The following is a 15,092-nucleotide window of genomic DNA, read 5'->3' as shown; positions in this document are numbered from 1 at the left end:
AATTAGGTTAGGGTTAGTTTTAGGGTTAGGTTTAGACTTTGGGTTAGGTTTAGGGTTAGAGTTAGGGTTAGACCTAGAGTTAGACTTAGGGTTAGGGTTAGGTTTCGAGCTAGGGTTAGGATTAGGGGTAGGGTTAGGGTTAGGGTTAAGGTTAGACCTAGGGTTAGGGATAGACCTACGGTTAGGTTTAGGGTTAGATCTAGGGATAGGGTTAGCTTTAGACCTAGGGTTAGGGTAAGGGTTAGGATTAGGTTTTGGGTTAGGATTAGACTTAGGGTTAGGTTTAGGGTTAGAGTTAGGGCTAGAGCTAGGGTTAGGGTTAGGGTGAGGGTTACGAATAGGGTTAGGATTAGGGTTAGAGTTAGGTTTAGGGTTTAGGGTTAGGGTAAGGTTTATGATCAGGTTTAGGTTTAGGGTTAGGGTTAGGTGTTGGGTTAAGTTTAGGTTTAGGGTTAGGGTTAAACCTAGGGTTAAGAAGAGAGTTAGATTTAGGTTTAGGGTTAGGGTTAGTGTAAGGGTAAAGGTTAGACCTAGGGTTAGGGTTAGACCTAGGGTTAGGTTTAGGGTTAGGGTTAAAGTTAGACATAGGGTTATGGTTAGACCTAGGTTTAGGTTTAGGGTTAGGGTTAGGTTTAGGGTTAGAGTTAGACGTAGTGTTAGGTTTAGGATTAGACCTAGTGTTAGAATTAGACTAAGGGTTAAAGTTAGGGTTAGGGTTAGACCTAGGGTTAGGTTTAGGTTCAAGGTTAGACCTAGGTTTAGGGTTAGGGTTAGGTTTAGACATAGGGTTAGGTTTAGGGTTAGGGATAGGGTTAAATTTAGGGCTAGACCTCGGATTAGGGTTAGGGTTAGGGATAAGGTTAGGGTTAGGGTTAGTGTTAGACCTTCGGTAAGGTTTAGGTTTAGGGTTAAGGTTAAGGTTAGGAATAGGTTTATGGTTTGGGTTAGGTTTAGAGTTAAACCTAGAATAAGGTTAGGGTTAGACCTAGGATGAGTGTTAGGGCAAGGGTTAATGTTAGACCTAGAGTTAGGATTAGGGTGAGGTTTAGGGTTGGGGTTAGGGTTAGATGTAGGGTTAGGTTTAGGTTTAGACCTAGGGTTACGTTAGGGTTAGCGTTAGGGTTAGGGTTATTGTTAGGGGTAGGGTTAGCCCTAGGGTTGGGATTAGGTTTAGGGTTAGGGTTACAGTTAGGTTTATGTTTAGACCTAGGGTTAGGGTTAGTGTTAGGGTTTGGGTTAGGGTTCGACCTGGGTTAGGGTTCGACCTAGGGTTACTGTTAGGTTTAGTGTTAGGGTGAGGGTGAGGGATAGTGTTAGGGTTAGGCTTAAACCTTATGTTAGTGTTAGGGTTAGCGTTAGGGTTAGATCTTGGATTAAGGTTATGGTTATGGTTCGGGTTAGGGTTAGAGCTAGGGTTAGGATTTGGGTTAAGTTTAGAGTTAGGGTTAGACCTAGGGTTAGGGTTTGGTTTAGGGTTAGGATTAGACCTAAGGTTTGGGTTAGGTTTTGGGTTAGGTTTAGACCTTGGGTTAGGGTTGGGTTAGACTTAGGGTAAGGCCTAGGGTTGGGGTTAGACCTATGGATAGGGTTAGGCTTAGGGTTAGAGCTAGGGTTAGGGTTAGGGTTACGGTTACAAATAGGGTTAGGGTTCGGTATAGAATTAGGGTTAGGTTTAGGTTTAGGTTAGGGTTAGGGTTAGGGTTAAGGTTAGACCTAGGGGTAGGGTTACAGTTAGCGTTAGGGTTAGGGTTAGGTTTACGATTAGGGTTATGTTTAGGGTTAGGGTTAGGTTTAGGGTTAGGGTTAGGGTTAGATCTAGGTTTAGGGTTAGGGTTAGGTTTATGGTAAAACCGAGGGTTAGGGTTAGGGTTAGACTTAGGTTTAGCTTTTGGGTTAGGGTTAGGGTTAAGGTTACACCAAGGGTTAAGGTTAAACCTAGGTTTAGGGTTAGGATTAATGTTAGACCAAGTGTTAGGTTTAGGATTAGACCTAGGGTTAAGGTTATACCTTGGGTTAAGTTTAGGGTTAGGGTTAGACCTAGGGTTAGGGTTAGGTTTAGGTTTAGACCTAGGTTTAGTGTTAGGGTTAGTGTTAGACCTAGAGTTAGGTTTAGACTTAGTGTTAGGGTTAGGGTGAGGGTTAGGTTTAAGGTTAGGATTAGTGTTAGTCTTATGGTTAGGGTTAGGGTTAGGGTTAGACCTAGGTTTAGGGTTAGACCTAGCGTTACGGTAAGGGTTAGAGTTAGTGTTAGGGTTAGGGTTAGGCTTAGACTTAGGGTTAGGATTAGACCTAAGGTTAGGTTTCGAATTAGGGGTAGGGTTTGGTTTAGATGTAGTCCTTATCTTAGTTTTACGCTTAGTGTTAGGGTTAGGATTAGACCTTGAGTTAGGGTAAGGGTTAGGGTTAGGATTAGGGTTAGACCTATGGTTATGGTTAGGGTAGGGTTAGTGTTTGGGTTAGGGTTAGGTTTAAACCTACTGTTAGGGTTAGCATTAGGCTTAGGGTTAGGTTTAGGTTATACCTAGGGTCAGGGTTAGATTTAGGGTTAGGGTTAGGGATAACCTAGGTTTAGGGTTAGGGTTCGGGTTAGGTTTAGTATTAGACCTAGGGATAGGGTTTCAGTTAGACCTAGGGTTAGTGTTATGGTTAGGTTTAGGGTTAGGTTTAGACCTAGGGTTAGTGTTAAGGTTAGAGTTAGGATTAGGATTAAGTTTAGTGTTAGAGTTAGGGTTAGGGTTAGACCTCGGGCTAGGTTTAGGGGTAGGGTTAGGGTTAGGGTTAAGGTTAGACCTAGGGTTAGGGATAGACCTAGGTTTAGGGTTAGGGTTAGATCTAGTGTTAGGGTTAGGATTAGTCCTAGGGTTAGGGTTAGACTTAGGTTTAGGGTTAGACCTAGGTTTAGGGTTAGCGTTAGGCTTAGGGTTAGGATTAGACCTATGGTTAGGGTTAGACCTAGGGTTACAGTTAGGTTTAGTGTTAGGGTGAGGGTGAGGGATAGGGTTAGGTTTAGGGTTAAACCTTATGTTAGTGTTAAGGTTAGCGTTAGGATTAGACCCTGGATTAAGTTTAGGGTTAGAACTAGGGTTAGGATTTGGGTTAAATTAGGGTTAGGGTTAGACCTAGGATTAGGGTTAGGGTTTGGCTTAGGGTTAGGATTAGACCTAGGGTTGGGTTAGGTTTTGGGTTAGGTTTAGACCTTGGGTTAGGGTTGGGTTAGACTTAGGGTAAGGCCTAGGGTTGCGGTTAGACCTATGGTTAGGGTTAGGCTTAGGGTTAGAGCTAGGGTTAGGGTTAGGGTTACGGTTACAAATAGGGTTAGGGTTAGGTATAGAATTAGGGTCAGGTTTGGGTTTGGGTTAGCGTTAGGATTAGGGTTAGGTTTACGATAAGGGTTATGTTTAGGGTTAGGGTTAGGTTTAGGGTTAGGGTTAGATCTAGGTTTAGGGTTAGGGGTAGGTTTATGGTAAAACCGAAGGTTAGGGTTAGGCCTAGGTTTAGCTTTTGGGTTAGGGTTAGGGTTAAGGATACACCAAGGGTTAGACCTAGGTTTAGGGTTAGGGTTAATGTTAGACCAAGTGTTAGGTTTAGGATTAGACCTAGGGTTAAGGTTAGGCCTTGGGTTATGTTTAGGGTTAGGGTTAGACCTAGGGTTAGGGTTAGGTTTAGGGTTAGACCTAGGTTTAGGGTTAGGGTTAGTGTTAGACCTAGATTTAGGGTTAGACTTAGTGTTAGGGTTAGGGTGAGGGTTAGGTTTAAGAGTAGGATTAGGGTTAGTCCTATTGTTAGGGTTAGGGTTAGGGTTAGACCTAGGTTTAGGGTTACGGTTAGGGTTAGTCCTAGAGTTAGGGTTAGACTTAGGGTTAGGGTTAGGATGAGGGTTAGTTTTAAGGTTAGGATTAGGGTTCGTCCTATGGTTAGGTTTAGGTTTATGGTTAGGGTTAGACCTAGGCTTTGGTTTAGGGTTAGACCTAGGGTTAGGTTTAGATCTACTGTTCGGTTTAGGCTTAGGGTTAGTGTTAGGGTTATGGTTAGGGTTAGGGTTAGGTATAGTATTAGACCTAGTGTTAGGGTTAGGGTTAGGGTTAGACCTAGGGTTAGGTTTAGGATGAGGGTTAGGGTTAGGGTTACAGTTAGGGTTAGACCTATGGTTAGGGTTAGGGTTAGGTTTAGGGTTAGACCTAGGTTTAGGGTTAGACCTAGCGTTACGGTAAGGGTTAGAGTTAGTGTTAGGGTTAGGTTTAGGCTTAGACTTAGGGTTAGGATTAGACCTAAGGTTAGGTTTCGAATTAGGGGTAGGGTTTGGTTTAGATGTAGTCCTTATCTTAGTTTTACGCTTAGTGTTAGGGTTAGGATTAGACCTTGAGTTAGGGTAAGGGTTAGGGTTAGGATTAGGGTTAGACCTATGGTTATGGTTAGGGTAGGGTTAGTGTTTGGGTTAGCGTTAGGTTTAAACCTACTGTTAGGGTTAGGGTTAGTCTTAGGGTTAGGTTTAGGTTAGACCTAGGGTCAGGGTTAGATTTAGGGTTAGGGTTAGGGATAACCTAGGTTTAGGGTTAGGGTTCGGGTTAGGTTTAGTATTAGACCTAGGGATAGGGTTTCAGTTAGACCTAGGGTTAGTGTTATGGTTAGGTTTAGGGTTAGGTTTAGACCTAGGGTTAGTGTTAAGGTTAGAGTTAGGATTAGGATTAAGTTTAGTGTTAGAGTTAAGTTTAGGGTTAGGGTTAGACCTAGGGTTAGGGTTAGGTTTAGGGTTAGACCTAGGTTTAGTGTTAGGGTTAGTGTTAGACCTAGATTTAGGGTTAGACTTAGTGTTAGGGTGAGGGTTAGGTTTAAGAGTGGGATTAGGGTTAGTCCTATTGTTAGGGTTAGGGTTAGGGTTAGACCTAGGTTTAGGGTTACGGTTAGGGTTAGTCCTAGAGTTAGGGTTAGACTTAGGGTTAGGGTTAGGATGAGGGTTAGTTTTAAGGTTAGGATTAGGGTTCGTCCTATGGTTAGGTTTAGGTTTATGGTTAGGGTTAGACCTAGGCTTTGGTTTAGGGTTAGACCTAGGGTTAGGTTTAGATCTACTGTTCGGTTTAGGCTTAAGGTTAGTGTTAGGGTTATGGTTATGGTTAGGGTTAGGTATAGTATTAGACCTAGTGTTAGGGTTAGGGTTAGGGTTAGACCTAGGGTTAGGTTTAGGATGAGGGTTAGGGTTAGGGTTAGGGTTACAGTTAGGGTTAGACCTATGGTTAGGTTAGGGTTAGGTTTAGGGTTAGACCTAGGTTTAGGGTTAGACCTAGCGTTACGGTAAGGGTTAGAGTTAGTGTTAGGGTTAGGGTTAGGCTTAGACTTAGGGTTAGGATTAGACCTAAGGTTAGGTTTCGAATTAGGGGTAGGGTTTGGTTTAGATGTAGTCCTTATCTTAGTTTTACGCTTAGTGTTAGGGTTAGGATTAGACCTTGAGTTAGGGTAAGGGTTAGGGTTAGGATTAGGGTTAGACCTATGGTTATGGTTAGGGTAGGGTTAGTGTTTGGGTTAGCGTTAGGTTTAAACCTACTGTTAGGGTTAGGGTTAGTCTTAGGGTTAGGTTTAGGTTAGACCTAGGGTCAGGGTTAGATTTAGGGTTAGGGTTAGGGATAACCTAGGTTTAGGGTTAGGGTTCGGGTTAGGTTTAGTATTAGACCTAGGGATAGGGTTTCAGTTAGACCTAGGGTTAGTGTTATGGTTAGGTTTAGGGTTAGGTTTAGACCTAGGGTTAGTGTTAAGGTTAGAGTTAGGATTAGGATTAAGTTTAGTGTTAGAGTTAAGTTTAGGGTTAGGGTTAGACCTAGGGTTAGGGTTAGGTTTAGGGTTAGACCTAGGTTTAGTGTTAGGGTTAGTGTTAGACCTAGATTTAGGGTTAGACTTAGTGTTAGGGTTAGGGTGAGGGTTAGGGTTAGACCTAGGTTTAGGGTTACGGTTAGGGTTAGTCCTACAGTTAGGGTTAGACTTAGGGTTAGGATTAGGATGAGGGTTAGTTTTAAGGTTAGGATTAGGGTTCGTCCTATGGTTAGGTTTAGGTTTATGGTTAGGATTAGACCTAGGCTTTGGTTTAGGGTTAGACCTAGGGTTAGGTTTAGATCTACTGTTCGGTTTAGGCTTAGGGTTAGTGTTAGGGTTATGGTTAGGGTTAGGGTTAGGTATAGTATTAGACCTAGTGTTAGGGTTAGGGTTAGGGTTAGACCTAGGGTTAGGTTTAGGATGAGGGTTAGGGTTAGGGTTAGGGTTACAGTTAGGGTTAGACCTATGGTTAGGGTTAGGGTTAGGTTTAGGGTTAGACCTAGGTTTAGGGTTAGACCTAGCGTTACGGTAAGGGTTAGAGTTAGTGTTAGGGTTAGGGTTAGGCTTAGACTTAGGGTTAGGATTAGACCTAAGGTTAGGTTTCGAATTAGGGGTAGGGTTTGGTTTAGATGTAGTCCTTATCTTAGTTTTACGCTTAGTGTTAGGGTTAGGATTAGACCTTGAGTTAGGGTAAGGGTTAGGGTTAGGATTAGGGTTAGACCTATGGTTATGGTTAGGGTAGGGTTAGTGTTTGGGTTAGCGTTAGGTTTAAACCTACTGTTAGGGTTAGGGTTAGTCTTAGGGTTAGGTTTAGGTTAGACCTAGGGTCAGGGTTAGATTTAGGGTTAGGGTTAGGGATAACCTAGGTTTAGGGTTAGGGTTCGGGTTAGGTTTAGTATTAGACCTAGGGATAGGGTTTCAGTTAGACCTAGGGTTAGTGTTATGGTTAGGTTTAGGGTTAGGTTTAGACCTAGGGTTAGTGTTAAGGTTAGAGTTAGGATTAGGATTAAGTTTAGTGTTAGAGTTAAGTTTAGGGTTAGGGTTAGACCTAGGGTTAGGGTTAGGTTTAGGGTTAGACCTAGGTTTAGTGTTAGGGTTAGTGTTAGACCTAGATTTAGGGTTAGACTTAGTGTTAGGGTTAGGGTGAGGGTTAGGGTTAGACCTAGGTTTAGGGTTACGGTTAGGGTTAGTCCTACAGTTAGGGTTAGACTTAGGGTTAGGATTAGGATGAGGGTTAGTTTTAAGGTTAGGATTAGGGTTCGTCCTATGGTTAGGTTTAGGTTTATGGTTAGGATTAGACCTAGGCTTTGGTTTAGGGTTAGACCTAGGGTTAGGTTTAGATCTACTGTTCGGTTTAGGCTTAGGGTTAGTGTTAGGGTTATGGTTAGGGTTAGGGTTAGGTATAGTATTAGACCTAGTGTTAGGGTTAGGGTTAGGGTTAGACCTAGGGTTAGGTTTAGGATGAGGGTTAGGGTTAGGGTTAGGGTTACAGTTAGGGTTAGACCTATGGTTAGGGTTAGGGTTAGGTTTAGGGTTAGACCTAGGTTTAGGGTTAGACCTAGCGTTACGGTAAGGGTTAGAGTTAGTGTTAGGGTTAGGGTTAGGCTTAGACTTAGGGTTAGGATTAGACCTAAGGTTAGGTTTCGAATTAGGGGTAGGGTTTGGTTTAGATGTAGTCCTTATCTTAGTTTTACGCTTAGTGTTAGGGTTAGGATTAGACCTTGAGTTAGGGTAAGGGTTAGGGTTAGGATTAGGGTTAGACCTATGGTTATGGTTAGGGTAGGGTTAGTGTTTGGGTTAGCGTTAGGTTTAAACCTACTGTTAGGGTTAGGGTTAGTCTTAGGGTTAGGTTTAGGTTAGACCTAGGGTCAGGGTTAGATTTAGGGTTAGGGTTAGGGATAACCTAGGTTTAGGGTTAGGGTTCGGGTTAGGTTTAGTATTAGACCTAGGGATAGGGTTTCAGTTAGACCTAGGGTTAGTGTTATGGTTAGGTTTAGGGTTAGGTTTAGACCTAGGGTTAGTGTTAAGGTTAGAGTTAGGATTAGGATTAAGTTTAGTGTTAGAGTTAAGTTTAGGGTTAGGGTTAGACCTAGGGTTAGGGTTAGGTTTAGGGTTAGACCTAGGTTTAGGGTTACGGTTAGGGTTAGTCCTAGAGTTAGGGTTAGACTTAGGGTTAGGGTTAGGATGAGGGTTAGTTTTAAGGTTAGGATTAGGGTTCGTCCTATGGTTAGGTTTAGGTTTATGGTTAGGGTTAGACCTAGGCTTTGGTTTAGGGTTAGACCTAGGGTTAGGTTTAGATCTACTGTTCGGTTTAGGCTTAAGGTTAGTGTTAGGGTTATGGTTATGGTTAGGGTTAGGTATAGTATTAGACCTAGTGTTAGGGTTAGGGTTAGGGTTAGACCTAGGGTTAGGTTTAGGATGAGGGTTAGGGTTAGGGTTAGGGTTACAGTTAGGGTTAGACCTATGGTTAGGTTAGGGTTAGGTTTAGGGTTAGACCTAGGTTTAGGGTTAGACCTAGCGTTACGGTAAGGGTTAGAGTTAGTGTTAGGGTTAGGGTTAGGCTTAGACTTAGGGTTAGGATTAGACCTAAGGTTAGGTTTCGAATTAGGGGTAGGGTTTGGTTTAGATGTAGTCCTTATCTTAGTTTTACGCTTAGTGTTAGGGTTAGGATTAGACCTTGAGTTAGGGTAAGGGTTAGGGTTAGGATTAGGGTTAGACCTATGGTTATGGTTAGGGTAGGGTTAGTGTTTGGGTTAGCGTTAGGTTTAAACCTACTGTTAGGGTTAGGGTTAGTCTTAGGGTTAGGTTTAGGTTAGACCTAGGGTCAGGGTTAGATTTAGGGTTAGGGTTAGGGATAACCTAGGTTTAGGGTTAGGGTTCGGGTTAGGTTTAGTATTAGACCTAGGGATAGGGTTTCAGTTAGACCTAGGGTTAGTGTTATGGTTAGGTTTAGGGTTAGGTTTAGACCTAGGGTTAGTGTTAAGGTTAGAGTTAGGATTAGGATTAAGTTTAGTGTTAGAGTTAAGTTTAGGGTTAGGGTTAGACCTAGGGTTAGGGTTAGGTTTAGGGTTAGACCTAGGTTTAGTGTTAGGGTTAGTGTTAGACCTAGATTTAGGGTTAGACTTAGTGTTAGGGTTAGGGTGAGGGTTAGGGTTAGACCTAGGTTTAGGGTTACGGTTAGGGTTAGTCCTACAGTTAGGGTTAGACTTAGGGTTAGGATTAGGATGAGGGTTAGTTTTAAGGTTAGGATTAGGGTTCGTCCTATGGTTAGGTTTAGGTTTATGGTTAGGATTAGACCTAGGCTTTGGTTTAGGGTTAGACCTAGGGTTAGGTTTAGATCTACTGTTCGGTTTAGGCTTAGGGTTAGTGTTAGGGTTATGGTTAGGGTTAGGGTTAGGTATAGTATTAGACCTAGTGTTAGGGTTAGGGTTAGGGTTAGACCTAGGGTTAGGTTTAGGATGAGGGTTAGGGTTAGGGTTAGGGTTACAGTTAGGGTTAGACCTATGGTTAGGGTTAGGGTTAGGTTTAGGGTTAGACCTAGGTTTAGGGTTAGACCTAGCGTTACGGTAAGGGTTAGAGTTAGTGTTAGGGTTAGGGTTAGGCTTAGACTTAGGGTTAGGATTAGACCTAAGGTTAGGTTTCGAATTAGGGGTAGGGTTTGGTTTAGATGTAGTCCTTATCTTAGTTTTACGCTTAGTGTTAGGGTTAGGATTAGACCTTGAGTTAGGGTAAGGGTTAGGGTTAGGATTAGGGTTAGACCTATGGTTATGGTTAGGGTAGGGTTAGTGTTTGGGTTAGCGTTAGGTTTAAACCTACTGTTAGGGTTAGGGTTAGTCTTAGGGTTAGGTTTAGGTTAGACCTAGGGTCAGGGTTAGATTTAGGGTTAGGGTTAGGGATAACCTAGGTTTAGGGTTAGGGTTCGGGTTAGGTTTAGTATTAGACCTAGGGATAGGGTTTCAGTTAGACCTAGGGTTAGTGTTATGGTTAGGTTTAGGGTTAGGTTTAGACCTAGGGTTAGTGTTAAGGTTAGAGTTAGGATTAGGATTAAGTTTAGTGTTAGAGTTAAGTTTAGGGTTAGGGTTAGACCTAGGGTTAGGGTTAGGTTTAGGGTTAGACCTAGGTTTAGTGTTAGGGTTAGTGTTAGACCTAGATTTAGGGTTAGACTTAGTGTTAGGGTTAGGGTGAGGGTTAGGGTTAGACCTAGGTTTAGGGTTACGGTTAGGGTTAGTCCTACAGTTAGGGTTAGACTTAGGGTTAGGATTAGGATGAGGGTTAGTTTTAAGGTTAGGATTAGGGTTCGTCCTATGGTTAGGTTTAGGTTTATGGTTAGGATTAGACCTAGGCTTTGGTTTAGGGTTAGACCTAGGGTTAGGTTTAGATCTACTGTTCGGTTTAGGCTTAGGGTTAGTGTTAGGGTTATGGTTAGGGTTAGGGTTAGGTATAGTATTAGACCTAGTGTTAGGGTTAGGGTTAGGGTTAGACCTAGGGTTAGGTTTAGGATGAGGGTTAGGGTTAGGGTTAGGGTTACAGTTAGGGTTAGACCTATGGTTAGGGTTAGGGTTAGGTTTAGGGTTAGACCTAGGTTTAGGGTTAGACCTAGCGTTACGGTAAGGGTTAGAGTTAGTGTTAGGGTTAGGGTTAGGCTTAGACTTAGGGTTAGGATTAGACCTAAGGTTAGGTTTCGAATTAGGGGTAGGGTTTGGTTTAGATGTAGTCCTTATCTTAGTTTTACGCTTAGTGTTAGGGTTAGGATTAGACCTTGAGTTAGGGTAAGGGTTAGGGTTAGGATTAGGGTTAGACCTATGGTTATGGTTAGGGTAGGGTTAGTGTTTGGGTTAGCGTTAGGTTTAAACCTACTGTTAGGGTTAGGGTTAGTCTTAGGGTTAGGTTTAGGTTAGACCTAGGGTCAGGGTTAGTTTTAGGGTTAGGGTTAGGGATAACCTAGGTTTAGGGTTAGGGTTCGGGTTAGGTTTAGTATTAGACCTAGGGATAGGGTTTCAGTTAGACCTAGGGTTAGTGTTATGGTTAGGTTTAGGGTTAGGTTTAGACCTAGGGTTAGTGTTAAGGTTAGAGTTAGGATTAGGATTAAGTTTAGTGTTAGAGTTAAGTTTAGGGTTAGGGTTAGACCTAGGGTTAGGGTTAGGTTTAGGGTTAGACCTAGGTTTAGTGTTAGGGTTAGTGTTAGACCTAGATTTAGGGTTAGACTTAGTGTTAGGGTTAGGGTGAGGGTTAGGGTTAGACCTAGGTTTAGGGTTACGGTTAGGGTTAGTCCTAGAGTTAGGGTTAGACTTAGGGTTAGGGTTAGGATGAGGGTTAGTTTTAAGGTTAGGATTAGGGTTCGTCCTATGGTTAGGTTTAGGTTTATGGTTAGGATTAGACCTAGGCTTTGGTTTAGGGTTAGACCTAGGGTTAGGTTTAGATCTACTGTTCGGTTTAGGCTTAGGGTTAGTGTTAGGGTTATGGTTAGGGTTAGGGTTAGGTATAGTATTAGACCTAGTGTTAGGGTTAGGGTTAGGGTTAGACCTAGGGTTAGGTTTAGGATGAGGGTTAGGGTTAGGGTTAGGGTTACAGTTAGGGTTAGACCTATGGTTAGGGTTAGGGTTAGGTTTAGGGTTAGACCTAGGTTTAGGGTTAGACCTAGCGTTACGGTAAGGGTTAGAGTTAGTGTTAGGGTTAGGGTTAGGCTTAGACTTAGGGTTAGGATTAGACCTAAGGTTAGGTTTCGAATTAGGGGTAGGGTTTGGTTTAGATGTAGTCCTTATCTTAGTTTTACGCTTAGTGTTAGGGTTAGGATTAGACCTTGAGTTAGGGTAAGGGTTAGGGTTAGGATTAGGGTTAGACCTATGGTTATGGTTAGGGTAGGGTTAGTGTTTGGGTTAGCGTTAGGTTTAAACCTACTGTTAGGGTTAGGGTTAGTCTTAGGGTTAGGTTTAGGTTAGACCTAGGGTCAGGGTTAGATTTAGGGTTAGGGTTAGGGATAACCTAGGTTTAGGGTTAGGGTTCGGGTTAGGTTTAGTATTAGACCTAGGGATAGGGTTTCAATTAGACCTAGGGTTAGTGTTATGGTTAGGTTTAGGGTTAGGTTTAGACCTAGGGTTAGTGTTAAGGTTAGAGTTAGGATTAGGATTAAGTTTAGTGTTAGAGTTAAGTTTAGGGTTAGGGTTAGACCTAGGGTTAGGGTTAGGTTTAGGGTTAGACCTAGGTTTAGTGTTAGGGTTAGTGTTAGACCTAGATTTAGGGTTAGACTTAGTGTTAGGGTTAGGGTGAGGGTTAGGGTTAGACCTAGGTTTAGGGTTACGGTTAGGGTTAGTCCTACAGTTAGGGTTAGACTTAGGGTTAGGGTTAGGATGAGGGTTAGTTTTAAGGTTAGGATTAGGGTTCGTCCTATGGTTAGGTTTAGGTTTATGGTTAGGATTAGACCTAGGCTTTGGTTTAGGGTTAGACCTAGGGTTAGGTTTAGATCTACTGTTCGGTTTAGGCTTAGGGTTAGTGTTAGGGTTATGGTTAGGGTTAGGGTTAGGTATAGTATTAGACCTAGTGTTAGGGTTAGGGTTAGGGTTAGACCTAGGGTTAGGTTTAGGATGAGGGTTAGGGTTATAGTTAGGGTTAGACCTATGGTTAGGGTTAGGGTTAGGTTTAGGGTTAGACCTAGGTTTAGGGTTAGACCTAGCGTTACGGTAAGGGTTAGAGTTAGTGTTAGGGTTAGGGTTAGGCTTAGACTTAGGGTTAGGATTAGACCTAAGGTTAGGTTTCGAATTAGGGGTAGGGTTTGGTTTAGATGTAGTCCTTATCTTAGTTTTACGCTTAGTGTTAGGGTTAGGATTAGACCTTGAGTTAGGGTAAGGGTTAGGGTTAGGATTAGGGTTAGACCTATGGTTATGGTTAGGGTAGGGTTAGTGTTTGGGTTAGCGTTAGGTTTAAACCTACTGTTAGGGTTAGGGTTAGTCTTAGGGTTAGGTTTAGGTTAGACCTAGGGTCAGGGTTAGATTTAGGGTTAGGGTTAGGGATAACCTAGGTTTAGGGTTAGGGTTCGGGTTAGGTTTAGTATTAGACCTAGGGATAGGGTTTCAGTTAGACCTAGGGTTAGTGTTATGGTTAGGTTTAGGGTTAGGTTTAGACCTAGGGTTAGTGTTAAGGTTAGAGTTAGGATTAGGATTAAGTTTAGTGTTAGAGTTAAGTTTAGGGTTAGGGTTAGACCTAGGGTTAGGGTTAGGTTTAGGGTTAGACCTAGGTTTAGTGTTAGGGTTAGTGTTAGACCTAGATTTAGGGTTAGACTTAGTGTTAGGGTTAGGGTGAGGGTTAGGTTTAAGATTAGGATTAGGGTTAGTCCTATTGTTAGGGTTAGGGTTAGGGTTAGGGTTAGACCTAGGTTTAGGGTTACGGTTAGGGTTAGTCCTAGAGTTAGGGTTAGACTTAGGGTTAGGGTTAGGATGAGGGTTAGTTTTAAGGTTAGGATTAGGATTCGTCCTATGGTTAGGTTTAGGTTTATGGTTAGGATTAGACCTAGGCTTTGGTTTAGGGTTAGACCTAGGGTTAGGTTTAGATCTACTGTTCGGTTTAGGCTTAGGGTTAGTGTTAGGGTTATGGTTAGGGTTAGGGTTAGGTATAGTATTAGACCTAGTGTTAGGGTTAGGGTTAGGGTTAGACCTAGGGTTAGGTTTAGGATGAGGGTTAGGGTTAGGGTTACAGTTAGGGTTAGACCTATGGTTAGGGTTAGGGTTAGGTTTAGGGTTAGACCTAGGTTTAGGGTTAGACCTAGCGTTACGGTAAGGGTTAGGGTTAGGCTTAGACTTAGGGTTAGGATTAGACCTAAGGTTAGGTTTCGAATTAGGGGTAGGGTTTGGTTTAGATGTAGTCCTTATCTTAGTTTTACGCTTAGTGTTAGGGTTAGGATTAGACCTTGAGTTAGGGTGAGGGTTAGGGTTAGGATTAGGGTTAGACCTATGGTTATGGTTAGGGTAGGGTTAGTGTTTTGGTTAGGGTTATGTTTAAACCTACTGTTAGGGTTAGGGTTAGTCTTAGGGTTAGGTTTAGGTTAGACCTAGGGTCAGGGTTAGTTTTAGGGTTAGGGTTAGGGATAAACTAGGTTTAGGGTTAGGGTTTGGGTTAGGCTTAGTGTTAGACCTAGGGATAGGGTTTCAGTTAGACCTAGGGTTAGTGTTATGGTTAGGTTTAGGGTTAGGTTTAGACCTAGGGTTAGTGTTAAGGTTAGAGTTAGGATTAGGATTAAGTTTAGTGTTAGAGTTAGGCTTAAGGTTAGGGTTAGACCTAAGGTTAGGTTTAGGGGTAGGGTTAGGGTTAGGGTTAAGGTTAGACCTAGGGTTAGGGATAGACCTAGGTTTAGGGTTAGGGTAAGATCTAGTGTTAGGGTTAGGATTAGTCCTAGGGTTAGGGTTAGACTTAGGTTTAAGGTTAGGGTTAGACCTATGTTTAGGATTAGGTTTAGGGTTAGACCTAGATTTAGGGTTAGCGTTAGGCTTAGGGTTAGGATTAGTCCTAGGGTTAAGGTTATACCTTGGGTTAAGTTTAGGGTTAGGGTTAGACCTAGGGTTAGGGTTAGGTTTAGGTTTAGACCTAGGTTTAGTGTTAGGGTTAGTGTTAGACCTAGAGTTAGGTTTAGACTTAGTGTTAGGGTTAGGGTGAGGGTTAGGTTTAAGGTTAGGGTTAGTGTTAGTCTTATGGTTAGGGTTAGGGTTAGGGTTAGACCTAGGTTTAGGGTTAGACCTAGCGTTACGGTAAGGGTTAGAGTTAGTGTTAGGGTTAGGGTTAGGCTTAGACTTAGGGTTAGGATTAGTCCTAAGGTTAGGTTTCGAATTAGGGGTAGGGTTTGGTTTAGATGTAGTCCTTATCTTAGTTTTACGGTTAGTGTTAGGGTTAGGATTAGACCTTGAGTTAGGGTAAGGGTTAGGGTTAGGATTTGGGTTAGACCTATGGTTATGGTTAGGGTAGGGTTAGTGTTTGGGTTAGGGTTAGGTTTAAACCTACTGTTAGGGTTAGCGTTAGGCTTAGGGTTAGGTTTAGGTTAGACCTAGGGTCAGGGTTAGATTTAGGGTTAGGGTTAGGGATAACCTAGATTTAGGGTTAAGGTTTGGGTTAGGTTTAGTGTTAGACCTAGGGATAGGGTTTCAGTTAGACCTAGGGTTAGTGTTATGGTTAGGTTCAGGGTTAGGTTTAGACCTAGGGTTAGTGTTAAGGTTAGAGTTAGGATTAGGATTAAATTTAGTGTTAGAGTTAAGTTTAGGGTTAGGGTTAGACCTAGGGTTAGGTTTAGGTTTAGGGTTAGACCTAGG

The sequence above is a fragment of the Tenrec ecaudatus genome, chromosome 12 (assembly GCF_050624435.1).
Source record: "Tenrec ecaudatus isolate mTenEca1 chromosome 12, mTenEca1.hap1, whole genome shotgun sequence".
In the NCBI taxonomy this organism is placed as follows: Eukaryota; Metazoa; Chordata; class Mammalia; order Afrosoricida; family Tenrecidae; genus Tenrec; species Tenrec ecaudatus.
The sequence above is the reverse complement of the archived record's forward strand: the minus strand, read 5'-3'. Positions refer to the sequence as shown.